Raw genomic sequence first — 19,459 nt, forward strand, 5'->3', positions numbered from 1 at the left:
ATACGCTTCAGCATCAGTGATCCTTGAGATGCTTGGCTATAAGAGCAACCATGGAAGCCATGAGATACGTTACCCTCCATGGAAAAGACGGTTGGAGGCTAAGATCAAGGCGGCCCGGAAAGATGTGAGTCAATTGACGGAGGCCCAGAAAGGTGTGATGAAAAGGCCGATACCCGAGAGGTACATCCAGATGACCATACCTGAAGCACTCCAAACTGCCAAACAAAGGCTCCAGGCCTTGTCCAGCTGCCTAAAGCGGTACACAAAAGAGAATGAGGCCAGACGAATAAACAGGCTGTTCACAACACAACCTGCGAAAGTGTACACTCAGTGTCAGGGTCCTAACAGAGCTGACCCACCAAGACTGGAAACTGAAAGGTACTGGAAAGGCATATGGGAGAAGGAGGTTGCACATAACAGCAGTGCACAATGGCTGGTGATCCTGAGAGAGGAGCACAGCAACCTCCCTGAAAAGAACCCAGTTACCATAACAGTGGCAGACATACAGGAAAGAATCTCAGATATGGCGGCCCGGTAGTCCAGTGGTTAGCACGTCGGCTTCACAGTGCAGAGGTACCGGGTTCGATTCCAGCTCCGGCCTCCCTGTGTGGAGTTTGCATGTTCTCCCCGGGCCTGCGTGGGTTTTCTCCGGGTGCTCCGGTTTCCTCCCACATTCCAAAAATATGCATGGCAGGCTGATTGAACACTCTAAATTGTCCCTAGGTGTGAGTGTGAGTGCGAATGGTTGTTCGTCTCTGTGTGCCCTGCGATTGGCTGGCAACCGATTCAGGGTGTCCCCCGCCTACTGCCCGGAGACAGCTGGGATAGGCTCCAGCACCCCCCGTGACCCTAGTGAGGATCAAGCGGTTAGGAAGATGAATGAATGAATGAATGAATGAATCTCAGATATGAAAAACTGGTCCTGATCATTAAGGATCCCGCAAAGGGTGCAGTCCCATCCAACTATCGGCCAATAACCTGTCTCTCCACAACATGGAAGCTCATGTCAGGCATCATTGCGGCTAAGATAAGTGGACACATGGATCAATACATGAGCGAAGCACAGAAGGGCATTGGTAGAGATACCAGAGGAGCCAAACATCAGCTCCTGGTTGACAGAACAGTCGCACAAGACTGCAGGTCCCGACGTACCAATCTGTGCACAGCCTGGATTGATTACAAGAAAGCCTATGACTCGATGCCACATACATGGATCACTGAATGCTTGGAGTTGTATAAGGTGAACAGGACCCTAAAAGCCTTCGTTGCGAACTCGATGAGGATGTGGAAAACCACACTTGAAGCCAATGGCAAGCCACTTACCCAAGTGTCCATCAAATGTGGCATATACCAAGGTGATGCACTCTCCCCACTGCTGTTCTGCATAGGACTGAACCCCCTAAGCCAAGTAATCACCAAGACAGGCTATGGGTACCGCCTCAGAAATGGAGCTACAATCAGTCACCTCCTCTACATGGATGACATAAAGCTGTATGCAAAGAGCAAAAGGGACATAGACTCCCTGATCCACACGACCACACAGCAGCGACATCGGGATGTCATTCGGGCTTGAGAAATGTAGTCGGATGGTGACTAAGAGAGGAAAGGTAGTCCGCACTGAAGGGGTCTCACTCCCTGAAGGAACAATAGCAGACATTGAGGACAGCTACAAGTACCTTGGTATACCACAAGCCAATGGCAACCTCGAACTGGCAACAAGGAAAGCGGCTACGGCCAAATACCTCCAGCGAGTGAGGCAAGTCCTAAGAAGCCAGCTCAATGGCAAGAATAAGACCCGGGCAATAAACAGCTATGCCCTGCCAGTGATCAGATACCCTGCAAGAATAATAAGGTGGCCAAAGGAAGAGATTCAGACCACAGACGTTAAGACCCGAAAGCTCCTAACCATGCATGGAGGGTTCCATCCCAAATCCAGCACCCTGAGACTGTACGCAGGCCGAAAGGAAGGAGGCCGGGGACTAGTGAGTGTGAGAGCCACTGTCCAGGATGAAACATCCAAGCTCCATGAATACATCAAGGAGAATGCTCCAACGGATGACGTACTCAGAGAATGTCTCAGACAATGGGGAACAGAAGATGAGGGGCTAGAAGAGGGACCATCATGGGAGGACAAGCCCCTACACGGGATGTACCACCGGACCATAACTGAAGTGGCTTATCTCAAGAAGTCCTATCAGTGGCTAGAGAGGGCTGGCCTGAAGGACAGCACAGAGGCAATCATCCTGGCTGCTCAGGAGCAGGCCTTGAGCACCAGAGCCATCGAGGCCCAGATATACCACACCAGACAAGACCCAAGGTGTAGGTTGTACAAAGAGGCACCTGAGACGATCCAACACATAACTGCAGGGTGTAAGATGCTGGCAGGGAAAGCCTACATGGAACGCCATAACCAGGTGGCTGGCATAGTCTACCGAAACATCTGTGCGGAGTATGGACTGGAAACCCCAAGGTCAAAATGGGAAACACCTCCGAAGGTGGTGTAGAATGACAGAGCGAAGATCCTGTGGGATTTCCAGATCCAGACTGACAGGATGGTAATGGCGAACCAACCAGATATCGTGATCATAGATAAAGGGCAGAGGAAAGCCGTTGTAGTGGATGTAGCGGTCCCAAGTGATGGAAACATCAGGAAGAAGGAACATGAGAAACTCGAGAAATACCAAGGGCTCAGAGAGGAGCTGGAGAGAGCCTGGAAGGTAAAGGTGACAGTCGTGCCTGTGGTGGTCGGAGCACTCGGGGCAGTGACCCCCAAACTAGATGAGTGGTTGCAACAGATCCCAGGAACAACATCGGACATCTCAGTCCAGAAATGTGCAGTGCTGGGAACAGCAAGGATACTGCGCAGAACCCCCGAATGAGAGACGGACACCACCCGAGGGGTGAGTTGAGGATTTTTTATATATATATATAGCTTTTTCCATTTTTAAACATTTTTTTTAAGTTCCAGGGAGCCACTAGGGCATCGCTGAAGAGCCGCATGAGGCTCTGGAGTCACGAGTTGCCAACCCCCGGGATAGAAGAACACAGGACTGATTCGATGACTGCTATGTCGAACTGTCTAAGCAGCTCTTGTGGCAGGCCGTGCTTCCTCAGCAGCCTCAGGAAGTACATCATCTGTCAGGCCTTTTTCAGGATGGAGTTAATGTTGGCCTCACATTTCATGCCCCAAGAGACTGTGATTCCCAGGAACTTGAAGGTCTCAACGGTTTACACAGGGCAGTTGGATAGTGTGAGGGGCTGCTGTGGTGAAGAATGTTTCCTGAAGTCCATGATCATCTCTGCAGGCTTAAGCGTGTTCAGCTCCAGGTTGTGTTGGCTGTGTTCCACTTCTTGTCAGTACGCAGACTCGTCGACGTCTTTGACTAGGTCGATGACTGTGGTGTCATCTGAGAACTTTAGGAGTTTGACGGCTGGGTGCATTGAGGTGCAGTCGTTCGTGTCGAGGGAGAAGAGCATTCTTGGGGTGCACCAGTGCTGACGGTGCATTTTGATGAACTTGTCCTTTCCAGCCTCACCTGGTGTGTCCTTCCCGTTAGGAAGCTGAAGTTCCACTGGTAGATCATAGGGGACACACTGAGGTGGAGAAGCTTGGAAGTGAGGATTTCCGTGATGTTGTTGAACGCAGTGATGAAGTCCACAAACAGGATCCTTGCGTAGGTCCTTGTGATGTCGAGGTGCTCAACGATGTAGTGCAGCCCGATGTTGACTGCGTCCTCCACAGACCCGTTTGCCCGTTAGGCAAACTGCAGAGGCTCCAGCAGGGGTCAGGTGATGTTATTTAGGTGGTTCAGAACAAGGCATCCAAAGGACTTCATGATCACAGGCTTTAGAGCGACAGGCTTATAGTCGTTCTGATCGGATGTTGCTGGTTTCTTGGGGACTTGGATGATGGTGGACTGTTTGAAGCAGGGTGAGACCTCACACCGCTCTAGGGATCTGTTGAAGATCTGTGTGAAGACCGTAGCCAGCTGGTCAGCGCAGACTTTCAGGCAGGAGGCTGACACCTTCTCGGGTCCCGCAGCTGTGTTGATCTTCTGTTGCTTTAAGAGCCTTCTCACATCCTGTATGTGGATCTCCTGGCCAGGGAATGAGGTCTGGGGTGTGGATAAGGTAGGTCTGGTGGGGTGGGCAGGTGTGGGAAGTGGAGGTGTCCGTGTCGAATCTTCAGAAAAACATGTTTTGATCGTCTGCCAGTCCCTTATTAGTGACTGCTTGGGGGGGATGGTGTCCTGTATTTTGTAACTGTTTTCAGGCCAGAGTCGTTCGCAGAAAACAGTTTTCTCCGTCGCTCTGTCTAGCTTCTCTTTGCAATGATAATTTCCTTTGTCAATTGGTTTCCGGCGTGCTCCACTTCTCAAGGCGGCCTCTTCCTTTTTTCTCATTTGCCTGAGTTTGGCAGTGAACCATGGGTTGTGATTGTTGAAGGAGCAAAAGGACTTTATTGGCACACGCATGTCCTCACAGAACCTGATGTATGTTGCAGTGTCTGTGTATTTGTCCAGAATGCAAGTTGAAGTTTCAAAGACTTTTTATTTAGACTTTTGAAATCTGCATATTAAATGTCCTCAAAATTACATTAAATGGATCTCAATGAAAAATCTGTTTCTATTTGAAACATTATTTTTTTTTTTTTAATTAAAAAAATAATAATAATTTTTTAAACTAAACGAGGAAAAAGTCCTCACCAGCACCGATGAACATCCAGGGTATGGACATAGAGAGGGTGACCTCCTACAAGTACCTTGGTGTTCTTCTCAACGACAAACTGGACTGGTCTACAAACACGGACACCCTGATTAGGAAAGCACAGAGCCGACTCTTCCTACTCAGGAAACTGAGGTCTTTTGGGGTTCAGGGGTCACTCCTTAAGACGTTCTATAACTCGGCGGTGGCCTCGGCCATCCATTATGGCATTGTCTGCTGGTCAGGTAGCATCTCGGCCCGGGACAGAAAGAGACTGGAGCGACTGGTCAGGAAGGCCAGTTCTGTCCTGGGTTGCTCCCTTGACACTCTGGAGGAGGTGGGCAACAGAAGGATGCTAACTAAGCTAAAAGCTATGATGGCCAGTCCCTCCCACCCCCTCCAGGCCGTCCTGACAGTACTTGGTAGCTCCTTCAGCCAGAGACTGTTACACCCGCGCTGCAAGAAGGAGAGATACCGACGCTCATTCCTACCGACTGCTGTCAGCCTGATGAATAAAAAATAACAATCATAATAATAATAATAATTTTTATCCATTGTGTTCATAGTGTATTTAATTGAAAGATGTTTGTTGGTTTTTTTTCTCTTTCTTCTTTCTTCTTTCTACATACATTCTTGCTGCTGGAGGCTGTAAATTTCCCCATTGTGGGACGAATAAAGGATATCTTATCTTATCTTATCTTAAACAAAGTAAGGCTTTGGATGAAACTCAAGTGGACGAACACCCCCAAGATGTTGTTCCAACTCATAAAGGCTTTATGTGTTTTGTGATAATCATGTGACTCATGTGCTGTTAGCCTTCACACTCTGTGTGGGACCACACAGGCCTTGTTTGCCGCATTGGCCTCGTTAACTGCATTCGTTCCATTTGATTGACACCTGTGGTCAGTGAGTCACAGGTACAGGTCTGGCCTTTACACCCCCGCCTCCTGCAACCTCCAACACCCCACTCGGCTTACTTCACAAAGAGGCTTTGACAGCAACATTTCAGTGTCAGTGAACCAAATCTGCTATCTGAGTCTTTTGGGTATTTGGTGACTGCTCACTTGAATGTGTCTCTCAAGTCAACTTTTTTTTTGTCAGCAGAGAGAGTCTGCTAACTCAAGTCATTGAACAAAATCATCTGAATCCATAGTGTTATGTTGATTCCATGACTTGAATCAGTTGCCCAATTCACCTGAATATGAGTGCGCAATGTTTACACCAATGTATCATTCAAGTCCACTGGGTTTCCTGTGAGTCCACTAACTTGAGTCTGTCTCCTGATGGAATTGAATCATTTGATTCCTCAATGTACATCGCGAGTTTGCTAATTTGAGTCAGTAAACCAAATATTTTAAGCCTGCAGAGTATTGGCTAACTCAAGCCAGTGTCCCAAGTCAATTAAATCATACAGTATGAGTCAGTTGTATTTCCGCACAGGCCTTAACTTAAGTCAGTCACATGATTCAACTGAATCATCTGGGTCAAGAGTGTTTCAGGTGATCTGCTAACTCGAATCAACAAAATCATGTCTCCTTGGGTTTTCCGTGTGTCGACAAGCTGAAGTCAGTCTTCTGATTCAACCGAATCATCTGAGTCAGCAGTGTTTTTGGGAGTGCATTAACACTCGCCAATCGCCTGATTTAAGTCAATCATCTGAGTTCACTGTTTCAATTGAGTCCACTTACTCGGGTCAGTGAACTAAATTGGAGCCTGCAAACGTGCCATGTACACTGTGGTCTCATCAAGGCGATTGTTTGAGATCCATTGATTGTACCAGCATTTCAAGGATAACAATCATGGATGTTTATATTGGATTGCCGAACCTTTTGTTTGATTCAGGGACATAAGTATTCTCCACTGAAGTCTACATACCCAACAATTACAAGGCTGGGAGAAGTACTGTACTCCGAATGTGGATCTTTAACTAGGACAAGTGCTACATGTGCGGATTCCCAAGACAGGTCCAACCAGGGCCTCCATTGACTCCACAAACACCACAGCAACGTTGGTCAAGGTCTTTTGTGGTGAAAAAAGTCAACATTATCATGAAGTGCACAGACAAACTTGTCAGGAGATAAACGGTACGGTTGGTTGAGTGAGACGGCAGGTTGTGATGGAGGTGGATGTCAGCGGTAACCTGAGTGCAGCCTCTGTTCTTCTAGTCGCTCCACCAAGTCCCCCATCTGACGCATGATGGCCTTGAGGAGATCAAACACTGATCACTCACTCATCACCGAGGCCTTTGTTTCCCAACTATGTGATCATATTTTGGCTCAAACAACCCCCCAAAGCTTCGCATTTAATGATCCCAAAACACACTGAAGTTTACAACAGCACAGCTTTCTTGTGAGTCATTTCATAGAGCGGCCGCCGACTGTTTTGGCTGCCGGCCTAAAGTCTTCCCTCTACGGTGGCCCTGAACTGGACTGACTGAGGAATCACATTGGCAGTTGAGAACACGCATTCAAAAATGCGCCAAGGTTAGTATTTTATTGAACGGCCTGAATTATTTGCCGTGTATGTGTCCTTTGTGATGAGTGGGAATGGAAAGGCTTGATTAGATGAAAATTGTGTGACTCATCATTGCCAAAGATTGTTGGAGTCTTGACAAGCCAACATCTTCAATATGAAAATAAATAGATAAATAAAAATGCTTTTTATTAAGTGGTGTGCCCCCATTTAGTGCTCCAAGCAAACAGCTAGTTGTTTTGAATTTCAGAAACAGATAGAGTGCCGCAGTGTACTTTAACCCAATAACTGAGCAGGACAATCTCTCACACACACAAATTCAAAGAAAGTACTTTGACAGGAGTCTATTTTAGCACAAATACTCCTTTTCTTTCTTTCGTACAGTGTTAATACTTTTGGCAGGTCTGGTTGTCTGTTGCAGATGTATGAAACAAGGAACCGTTTATTCTAAAAGTGCCAACCACAGATCAACTCATCCTTGATTGTAAAAATCTCTGTAGCATGTCAACGAGATGCACATCACGGTTATGAAGTGGCAACACCGGGTTATTACAAGCGTGCGAATGTGCTGACAGCGCGCTTCCTGCGTCAGCCAAGCACGGTGCAGCAATCAGAAAAACGATGGAAAACAAAAGATGAAACATGATTGTGTCATCCTGATGGCGCAGATACCGCCTGAGCAATGTTGCGACAGAGAGGTATTCCTCATACCTCATATTGCTTTGCGAAGGGGGACATTCATTCCTGGGAATGCAGAAGCGGTAAAAAAAAAAATATGGCCAGTTATGAATGCGGCGGTCACACACTGTTAAAACGTTATTTGCTTTTCATTGTTAATACATGAGGCGGCCCGGTAGTCCAGTGGTTAGCACGTCGGCTTCACAGTGCAGAGGTACCGGGTTCGATTCCAGCTCCGGCCTCCCTGTGTGGAGTTTGCATGTTCTCCCCGGGCCTGCGTGGGTTTTCTCCGGGTGCTCCGGTTTCCTCCCACATTCCAAAAATATGCATGGCAGGCTGATTGAACACTCTAAATTGTCCCTAGGTGTGAGTGTGAGTGCGAATGGTTGTTCGTCTCTGTGTGCCCTGCGATTGGCTGGCAACCGATTCAGGGTGTCCCCCGCCTACTGCCCGGAGACAGCTGGGATAGGCTCCAGCACCCCCCGCGACCCTAGTGAGGATCAAGCGGTTAGGAAGATGAATGAATGAATGTTAATACATGTAATAGGTTAGCCTGTGCTATTCTACATTGACAAACTTGTGTGCAAATCATTTAACCTGTGATTTAATTAATTGCAAATAATAACGGTTGCACAACTTGTTGTGGTACATTTTTGTGGGATATAGTTAGTTGTCATCTGATAGGATAGTTTTCAACAATTTGCAATCTCTAATTTTTTTGTGGAAACTGGAAACAAATGAAATGTGTCATTCACCTCTGTATTCTAATTTGAGATGTGTTTCCCCCCTGGGGCGTAAAAATCTGGACCTACAATTCAAGTTAAAACTGAACAAGTGCAGCAAAGTCTGTGGTTTCAAGTCCAATTTGACAACAGGAAGTTTATGCCAGAGTGGTAATGAAAATGACAAGTTCCCGTTCCTACTTTGAAATAGATTTTTGCATTTCCTGCCATGAATTGAAGTCAGACAGTCTGTGTGTACATCCATCCATCCATTTCTGGTCCTTCATTTCATTGGTACCTTTGTTTTGTCTCTTGACATATCTGTTTGTAGGTTGCTCCATCTCTCTTTTCATCTATCTCAGAGGTCAGCAACCCAAAATGTTGAACGAGCCATAAAGGACAAAAAAACCCCAAAAAACAAATAAGTCTGTAGCCACAAAAAAATAAAAGCCTTCTTTAAAACTTACAATGAAGGAAACACATGCTGTATGTATGTAGGAGACTGAACTGTCTCACAATTGTTTGTTTATATGTGTGTACACAAACACCCCCATAGAATTTATTTTGTGATTCCCTCGCTTGATTTTCTGTTTTGGTATCTTCTTTTCGCTTTTCTTAGTGTCAGTGAAGTGATCATTAATTTCAGTTTTTTGGAGGCTGTCTTTGAACGCCTCTCGAGTCGAACGAGATGAGAGAAGGCACGGAGTCGGACGCAGACGTGTCTGTGTTTGTCGAGACTCCGTACCTAGTGGTTTCCTTTCTGAACTCTGACTGTAAATTTCCACATTGCGGGACAAATAAACGATATCTTAAATCTTAAAAGCATGAATAAAGTGTATGTTTTAAAAAACTAACACCACAGCTCTCCTTTTTTCGGAGCAGCAACATGTATCTACATCTATTTGAGCTATGTTAGCCTATTATCAAAATATTTTTCCATTTTCAAACATTTTTTTATAAAGCTCCAGGGAGCCGCTAGATGTCGCTAAAGAGCCGCATGCGGCTCTGGAGCCGCGTGTTGCCAACCCCCGATCTTTCTGAATCTAGACATTTTAGTGTGGATTAGAGAAGGACACTCAAGAGTATTCTGTTCTTTGGATGATAGACATTTGAACTCAGCAGGCATTAAAATTCCGTGTTAAGTGTTCTTGTGGGTTAGTCACCAAGCTGGAAATCACAAAGTGGAACAAGTAAGACAGCAACACATGGTCTCCTCAGGATTCCATGTTGAATTAAAGACTCACAACAAAGACATGAGCTACTAGGCTCCAGAGTGGAAAATGACACCACGCAGCATACAGCACAGATGAGTTGAGAGTTGGAAAGTGCCCAACTCACAACCTCAGTGGAATTACTTTTTTTTTCTTTTCCCAACGACCTCCATTCCATGCTATCCAAATGGAGCTGAACGTGGAGGTTCTGTCAGAGCTTATAAGGAGATCGACGTTTTGTTTCAAAACGGGTGTCACCAGCAGAAGGGCTGTATATTAACATAGCTTGAGGCCTGAGTCTGAGTGCAGCTTCTGATTTATGCTTCCTTCAGGTGCCTCACAGTCAACGAGGGATTCGATACCGTAAACACATCTGATTTGGAGTTTGACTTAATGCGTGCCTCGGGGATCCGCCGGCACCTCTGCTTATCGTTTGTGACACTTGATCGCTGGATTGAGCGAGTCTGGTCGTGAGGTGGAAGGGTCCCTTTTGCCCCAAGTCAGATTTTCTTTTACGTGGACATTTGATGGCACAGCGGTTGCACTTTCACTGTGATTATCTTGACAAACATGACATGGATCCCCAGGTAATTGCAGCACCAGAGGAGGTGTTGAAAAAGTGACAGCTCAATGTAAAGAAATGATTTATACCCTTAAGAGCCATCCGATTTTATTCTCACTGATGCATGTCTGAATTTCTGCCAAGTGCCCTCAGAGGCTTCTTGACTTGGATCTCCTTCAAACCTTTGGAGATTATTTTCCTATTTTAAAGCAAGCACTCTGCTATTCGTCTTTCCTTTGTTTGTCCATTCATCGGTATGCCTGTCTGTCCATTTGTATGTTCATCTATTGATCACGCACCCAGTTGGTCTGTCCCGCTATCTGTCCGCCCATTGGTCATCCATCCATGGTTAATAAATACAAGAACAAAGAACATGCTTTTTAACAAACAAAAAACTAACTAATACTACATTTTACATTTATCGAAACAACTAAAACTAATTATTGCCCTAATTAATTATTAACCAGGCAACCGGTTCAGGGTGTGTCCCCCGACTGCCCAAGGACAGCTGGGATTGGCTCCAGCACCCCCCGCGACCCTTGTAAGTATGAAACGAAGCGGAAAATGGATGGATGGATAGAACTTATTATTGGGCAAGGTACACCATAAACTAGTTGACAGCCAATTGCAGGGCACACATAGACAAACAACCATTCACACCTAGGGATAATTTAGACTGTTCGATTAACCTGCCATGCATGTTTTTAGAATGTGTCAGGATATTGGAGTACCCGAAGGAAACCCACACATGCCTGGGGAGAACATGCAAACTCCACACCGAAAGCCCAAAGCCAGAATCGAACCCTATACCTCTGCATTGTGCTGACGTGCTAACCTGTTAATCATCATGCCGTCAATACTACATATACTTTGTAGTTTTTTTTAAAGGTAAAATTAACACAATACAAACAAAACTAAAACAACACATTTTAGAAAAAAAAGAAAACAAACTTGCTCTAAAAAGTAATTGAAACGAGCTCAATTAAAAAACAGCAACAACAACAAACTTCAAAACTGAATAAAAGCTAACATTAACGATAAATCCATACCTATTATTTCCCTGGTCCATTCACCGAGCTACCTGCTTGTCCATTCATCCATCCGTCTACTGTATCTGTTTACCTATTGATGCTGTCTCTCTTTCGGTTAGTCCATCTGTCTGTATGTCTTTCCATTCATCCATCTGTCTTGTCAGTCGGTCTGCTGCTCCATCCATCGATCTACCTATCGGTCCATTTTTCTGTTAATGTACGTATCTGACAAAGATTTGCACCTCTGTCGTTAAAGAAAAGGTGGACCCTAAAAACAGATAGTGTCTATCTGTGAAATGCTAACATAGCGTCTATCTGTTTTTAGGTCCACCTTTCCATCATCATCAGTTTGTCTGTCCATCTAATGTAGTCAAGTATGGAGGTGTTCTTGATGAAATAAAATTAACTATGCTTGAATATCTGGTGGAGATGGATGATAATAGAGTGCCAATCGGCCGTCACCGCCACCAAGTCAGCATTCATTGCCTCACCTTAGACGCGAACATAATCTTCTCTGAAATCTCCCACTATTGTGTCACAGGTATTGTAGTCCACTGCTCAAAACCTAAATGTTCCAAAATCGCTTTTTGTGCCTTTTGGAGAAGATTAATTCAACGCTAACACACAAGCACACACTACTATCAATTAAACAGGCACGGTCCATTGATTTTGCTTTGAGAAGACCATATCGTGGCCTGAACATGTCCAAGGTAAAAGGCACTTTTTAAAGAGAATTTCAGTATCCTCAGTAATTTACCTTATTTGTTTTGCTCATATTTAACATGTGGACTTTGACTGACTTACTACCCAAAGAACTTGTAGGAAACAATCGTGCGAAGGCTGACACTGCGAGCGAGAATATCTTAGACAGGGAAACACTGACACCTGTTGATCGTTCTTGGTATTACACTCATTGAATTAGAAATATACAGTATGCAATTCTTAGTTGTAAAGTAGTAAATTTACTATGTTTTAATTCATCAATTTTCATTTGAATAAATGGTGCACATTCAAATGTATGTGAGTATAATGGGTCATTTACATGGCCATTTACATCACTGTTCTATCCTGCTTGACATGATTGGCTAAAAAATGTTTTATTTCACTTTGATTATAATTTGACTGGATTTGGAAGTATGATTTATGTAATTTTGTTATTCATTGGGTTGTCACTACTTTTACTCTTCATTTAGAATTTTGTAAGATTTACTTCATTTTATTTCTCTGTGGCGGACTGTTTAGCACATTGGTGTCAAATATACGGCCCTCAGGTCGGAACCGGCCCCCAAGGAGGTTCGATCAGGCCCGCAGGACCATTTACAAGTGAAAAAAAAATGCATAAACGACACGGAATTAATATTTTTAATATCGTGCAATTCATGGATTATCCGGTAGGGGACACACTGTTTTGATCAGAGAAGAAGACAACATTGTTTTGATCAGAGAAGAAGACAACAGCAGTCTGAAGTATGTCACTGAGACAGACCCAACACAGAAGACGCTATCAAGGACATGTGAATACTTTATTCTTTACACATTTAATAGCACTCTCCTGAGTGTGTAAGATGTCAGCAGGAATTACATTTAGATTTTAAATGCACATGTGCAAATGCTTTAAAAGTTCCTTTCTTTATGGTTTGGTCTGTTTTTTTTTTCCCTCTCCCTACCCAGCGTTTTCCTTTCTGAAGTCTGATTGTAAATTCCCCATTGCAGGACAAATAAAGGATATCTTAATCTTATAAATCTAATTTAATGTTAAAGTGCATCACTATAATTTTCAATACCAATTACTTGTTAAAGCTTTGTGTCTTTGCACAATCAGTGGGATCAGTTGCAATGCATATACCTGTATGTGAATGATAAAAGTAATTTGCACATTTGTCCAAAGGAAATCTAAGGTGTTTCATGAAATGTTCTGTAAAAGATATGTTCATTAAACTTCAACATTTTCCTTATGTTCATGTGCTTCTTCAGACCAAAACAAAGGAAAGACATGATTTGTTGGTTATTTTTTGCATAATATGGTATAATTTATATAATTTATATTTTATTTATTTATATAATAACCAAGACTGTATGTGGCCCACAATGGGAAATGAGTTTGACACCCATGGTTTAGCAAGTCAGCCTCACAGTGTAGAGGTGTGGCTCCGGCCTCCCAGTATGGAGTTTGCATGTTCTCCCCGTGCCTGCGTGGGTTTTCTCCAGGTACTCCGGTTTCCTCCCACATTCCAAGTACATGCTGCCGCTGTTGTGAAAGCGCTATATAAATCAGCATGTATTGTATTGTATTGTATGACATCAATCCATCCATCCATTTTCATCTACGCTTATCCTCACAAGAGTCGCGAGGCGTGTTGGATCCTACCCCAGCTGCCTTCGGACAGTAGACAGGGTACAACCTGAACTGGTTACCAGGAGAACAAGCAAACTCCACACTTGAAGGCCACAGCTGGAATCGAACCCTGTACCTCTGCACTGCGAGGTCGACACATTACATCTTAAATACATTAATTAGGATAAATAAATACATTTTAAAATGTTATAACAATGGAGAGTTAATTAACAATGTTGACGTACAAAAAGTCTGGGAAATAGAAACACTTCTAAATTAATTTTAATATATATATTGGATGGCTACATCACTTGGGAAAAGTCATACTTAAAAACAATAAAACAAAATAAACTGACTTAAAACATTAAAATGGTTCAGTCGGGTTGATAGAGTTTTCTATGCGTTCAGACATCCATTTTCATCACCGCTTCAGGCGGGAAGGCGAACTACACCCTGAACTTGTCGCCAGTCAGTCGCAGGGCAATTCCATACGTATTAATAGAATAATGAAAGATACTCAAGCCACAACATTAGGTACACCTGGAAATAACAATTCAATTACGTCTTGACCAAGACAATAATGCTTCGACGTAGCAAGCCAAAAAACATCCTAGATTCAATGCATTATACAGTTGCAGTTATGCTCATTGTAGGAGATACTCGGTATGCTTACACAATTTGACGCCAAGCTCTACCTTGATATGATAAAAGATCATTCCAGACCACAGATATATTGAGCTACAGCGATACTACTTTACAAAAGTTTGGGGTCACTTCGAATTTTCCCCAATTCTCAAAAGCAGCGGCCACCAACCTTTGAGGGTGAGAGCTACTTCATGTGTACTGATTGTGTGAAAAGCTAGCAAATTGATACGTCTGAAATAACATATTTGTCCAAATTACATTTCATTATATTGGAACGTGCTATTTTTAAGACTTGATTGGTTTTAAATTTCAGACTGTGATCATGTTCAAGATGTCATACTGCCAGTGTCTGCATTTTTAACTTATATTTTGTACTTGCAAATCACAATGTCTGAGCACTGGTGAGCGACTCATGTGGTCCTCACTGTTGTGTTTTTGTTTAGATTGCATTTGGTTTTGTTCCCTCATGTGCCCTTTTTGTCTTCCGCTGTTCTCGTCCCTTGTGTTAACCAGTCAGTATAGAAAAACAGAAAAAAGAGACTGATAAATATTTATAAATAATTGGGAAAAGTCCTGAAAGAAGAGAAAAAAATTGACCTGTAAATGAAAGATATGAATTATAGACTGGCTAAAATTCTGTCATACATTTAGAAAAATCAGTGTAGGAGCCACATGTTTATTTTTCCCTGAATTTGATGCACATGGCCACAGGTAGCATTTCCAGATGCTTGCTCGTCCTTCGAAGCACGGGTGTAGATGATTCGGAATGAGGACGGGAAATTCCTGCGGCCCTTGGGTCAAACTGGAGGATGGGTCATGTAGGATGGTCTGGGCGCAGACAAGGAACATGGCCGAACCAGCAGATGCAGCGTTGTGCATGATGCTCAGGACTGGCGCGTACATGCTCTAATAACTTCATTGGAAACTTGCTGGGGCCACCTGATGGGTTCTGAGAGCTCTGCTATCGAAGCCATCGATTCTTGCGGCAACAGTGTCGTTCAGGCGCCCTGTTTCTGAGCCATAAAGCAGGATCGAGAGTACGCGGAGTGGTAAATCCGGAGCTTCGTCTTGCGTAAGATGGTCTGACGCCGCCAAAGAGATTTCCGGAGAGACTGTAGAGCGGATGCCGGCAGGGCTCGTCTGCGAATAATCTCTGGTTTTAGGTGCCCATTATCTGTCACCATGGACCCCCAGACACACACAGTTTTTGACAGGCTCTATAATGTCACAATTGGTGGATTTGGTCCATTACCGATGTACATGAATTTGATTTAGTCCAGCTCACTTGGACGCCGAGCTGTGCCGCCTCCTCACTGTAAATGCCCAGAGGGTCTCTCAGCTGGCTGTGGGTTGTACTGAGCAGGACGGTGTCATCAGCGTACTCCTGGTCAGTCAGATGCTAGTTGCCAAAGGACATTCCGAGGACGCGCTGGCAGACCCTGGAATCTGGAACAAAATAATCTTAATATCAGCATCACAACTGAAGTTCTTGTTTGAATAACTGAAGTCATTTTTTTGTTTGCAAATATTTTCATCAAATGGGAACATCACTACAAAGAGGACAACGGCATGGACAAATCATCACGCATGCTCAGCAACTGCAGGAGCCGAGGCTCGTCGATATAACCCCCCCAAAAAACAAAATAAATGGATTAAAAGAAAAATTAAGACATTGAGAACAAGATCTGAAAAATTAAGACATTGAGAACAAGATCTAAAACATATGTAAAATACAAACTATAAATGGGATGAATAAATCCATACATCCTATGCGCTATCCTCACAAGGGTCACGGTGGGTGCTGGAGCCTATTCCAGCTGTCTTTCAGCAGTAGGCAGGGGACACAGAGACGAAAACTATCCGTGCTCACACTCACACTGAAGGAGAATTTTGAGTGTTCAATAAGCCTGCCACGCATGTTTTTGGGAGGAAACCGGAGTAAAAAAAATACCCACGCAGGCCCAGCGAGAACATGCAAACTCCCCACAGTGAGGCCTGAGCTGGTATTGAACCTCTATACCTCTATACCTCTGCACTGTGAGGTCGACGTGCGAACCACCGGCTCACCAGGCGGCGGGGATAAGTAAATATGAGAGTTATATGAACACGTTTCAATAGAACTTCTGATCACTGATAAACATCAGTGACTGATGAATTGGTCTAAATAATTTTTCGTCTGTGTCAGGACCAAGTGACGGCCTACCAAAGTTGCAGCTTTGAAGGTAAAATCTACTAAAAAGGTCCATGCTCACGTCTGGAAAAGAACTTTGCAGACTTTATTTAACTACCTCATCCGATTTCCTCGTTTATAAAAAACTTTATTGAGAATACACTTTGCATGTGTGTGGAAGTCATTTTTGTTTTTAGCTGAGAGATAGGCAGAAAGTGAGGCCAGCTGCAAATCAAAACTGCACGATGGTTCTCTGACGATTTACTGTAGCTAAGTCCCAAATGGTTCCCAATGTGAAACACGAAGAACCCCCTGCTTTGAAGAGCAAAAATGTGCAAATTGTCACGCTCTCGAAAAAGGTTTGCAATCATGCATTGATGCCACAAGATAGCAGCAAAATACTTAATACTGAGAGGCCCATAAACATCAACACCATGTATGTATACAATCATGAACCCATGTTTCAAAAACGGCTGTATTCGGAACTTAATTATTCAACACAAACCAACTACCTTCACACGAGGATCATCAACTGTTTAATTAAGAGGGCATGCTAGAACAATCTTAGGGGAAATTACACATGGATAAATAAACGTCACCAGTAGCCCGTTACACAGACTGTCTGAAATTATTAATGTTCCGACTCTATCCATTTTAATCTTGGTGACTGTTCGTGCTCTGTCCATTTTTTTCGTTCTTATTCCTGGACTCCCCATTTGGATCTCCCCTTGTGTTCTATCCATTCCTTTCACTTTTTTCATTTGTTAGAGTTCCATCTATTTGAATCTTTGTTCTTGCTACTGGATTTCCATTTGGATTTGTACTCCTTTTCCTGTTGCTGCGCCATCCAATTGATTTTGTGTTCCATCCATTTGGACATTACAGTGAAAACTTACATTGAAACTTTGTTCTGTGTCAGTCCATTAGGTCTTTGCTGCTGTTCGCGGACAACCCATTTAAATTTTCATTTCTGTTTTGGATCTTTTTCTCTTTTTCTCCTTTGGTTCATGTCATTGGATATTTGTTCCGGTTTAAATAATTTTGGATATATTTTTTTCCTGTGTTCTCTGTCTAATGGGGCGGCCCGGTAGTCCAGTGGTTAGCTCCCCGGGTCTGCGTGGGTTTTCTCCGGGTGCTCCGGTTTCCTCCCACATTCCAAAACCATGCGTGGCAGGCTGATTGAACACTCTAAAGCAGGGGTGTCCAAACTTTTTGCCAAGGGGGCCAGATTTTATGTGGTAAAATGTCGGGGGGCCGACCTTGGCTGACATTCTTTACATTGAACAACAATATTGTTCAACAAATTTTAGTAAGCCAGTCTGTTTCACATTTCCAATTTTATTTTAATTTCAACAATCTTAAGAATTTCTTTTGGTTCATTTGAAACAGGTATATCACATGCAACTGCTTATTCACTTGACTTTTTCTTAAACAGAAGTCTCCTGAGTGCAAATTGATTGATTTGAAACATAAAATGTATCACCATGACTTTTCAATAGTCACAAAACCTTTGACTCGAACAACAGGGAAATGAACAAGCAATACACATATCCACAACTACAAGGATCATTTGAAATATGACATATCAGTCAATATAAACACGGAGTGATGTCTTGTTAACTCGTGAGTGATGCCCTCTAGTGTCTAAATGCTATTACTCATTTAGTGAATGCTATTACTCATTTAGCCACTAGAGGGAAGCAGTACTCTATGAAACATCACTCACCAGTCTACGAGACCTCAGTCAATGCAACACGTGTTCCATTGCGCCCAACCTGCGGGCCAGACGGCACTGATTTTATGACAGGGGCCGAGGGCCGGATGAAATTCGACCGCGGGCCGGACTTTGGACATGCCTGCTCTAAAGTGTCCCTAGGTGTGAGTGTGGGCGTGGTTGGTTGTTCGTCTCTGTGTGCCCTGCGATTGGCTGGCAACAGATTCAGGGTGTCCCCCGCCTACTGCCCGGAGACAGCTGGGATAGGCTCCAACACCCCCCACGACCCTAGTGAGGATCGAGCGGTTCGGAAAATGGATGGATGAATAAATGAATGAATGTCTGTCTAATTGTAACTTTGTCCCTGTTTGTCCCAGCCATGTGTGTTTTGTTCCTGTTCCTAGTCTGTTTATTTGGATCCATGTTCTTGGTCTGTCAGTTTTGGATTTTTGTTCCTCATCCATCATCTACTTTGATTGCTGTTCCAGTTGATGGACCAGTCAGTTGCATCACCGTTCCTGTCCCTGGATCAGCCATTTGTATCGCTGATTATATTCCTGTCTGTTTGCATCTTTGATCTTTTTACCAGACCATCTATTTGTGTCTTTATTGCTTATTCTTGAGGTCTGTTTGGACCTTTCAACCGGTTTCCATGGTTATTTCTTTTCCTAGATCCATTTTGAATATTTGACCCGTCCATTTTCATCTTTGTTCACGGTCTTGTTCCTGAACTGTTCATTAGGTCTTTGTTCCTGTTCCTGCATACTGTCGTAGATGAAGGAAGGATGTTTACTTGTGTTGCTGTCATGAAATGACACTTATCCCCAACAAAATAGCAACTACAGTCGTTCTATCAAATACGTCCTGCCTGACTGCAAGCTGACCGTCTTAGTGTCCCACTTGACGTAATGCTAATTACGGCTCCTATGGGACAAAATCTACTTTGACACACTCTGTCTCTCTCTCTCTCTCTCTCTCTCTCTCCCTGTCTCTTCTCGTGTCCGTGTCTGTCAGTCCTTAATTTAATTACTGGAGTTGAATCATGTCTTATTTTGCATCCAGATAGATAGCGAGCTGTCTCATCGCGGCATTAACAGTATTATTAACATTAGAAACAGTAACACTACCAGCATTGGTAACATCAGTAACTGATAGCCTTAGTAATAGTTGTAACATTTTAACATTGTATATTTTATTATTACAATTACGTCACTT

General features: G+C 43.7%; 1 protein-coding gene across 1 annotated transcript in view; it reads left to right on the plus strand.

Annotated features, from left to right (window-relative positions):
- The window catches only part of LOC127597481 (uncharacterized), a 258,570-nt gene that overhangs the window by 24,325 nt on the left and 214,786 nt on the right, over nt 1-19,459 (plus strand). The gene's annotated exons all lie outside the window — the stretch shown is intronic.

Source organism: Hippocampus zosterae, chromosome 1 (genome assembly GCF_025434085.1).
Source record: "Hippocampus zosterae strain Florida chromosome 1, ASM2543408v3, whole genome shotgun sequence".
Taxonomy (NCBI): domain Eukaryota; kingdom Metazoa; phylum Chordata; class Actinopteri; order Syngnathiformes; family Syngnathidae; genus Hippocampus; species Hippocampus zosterae.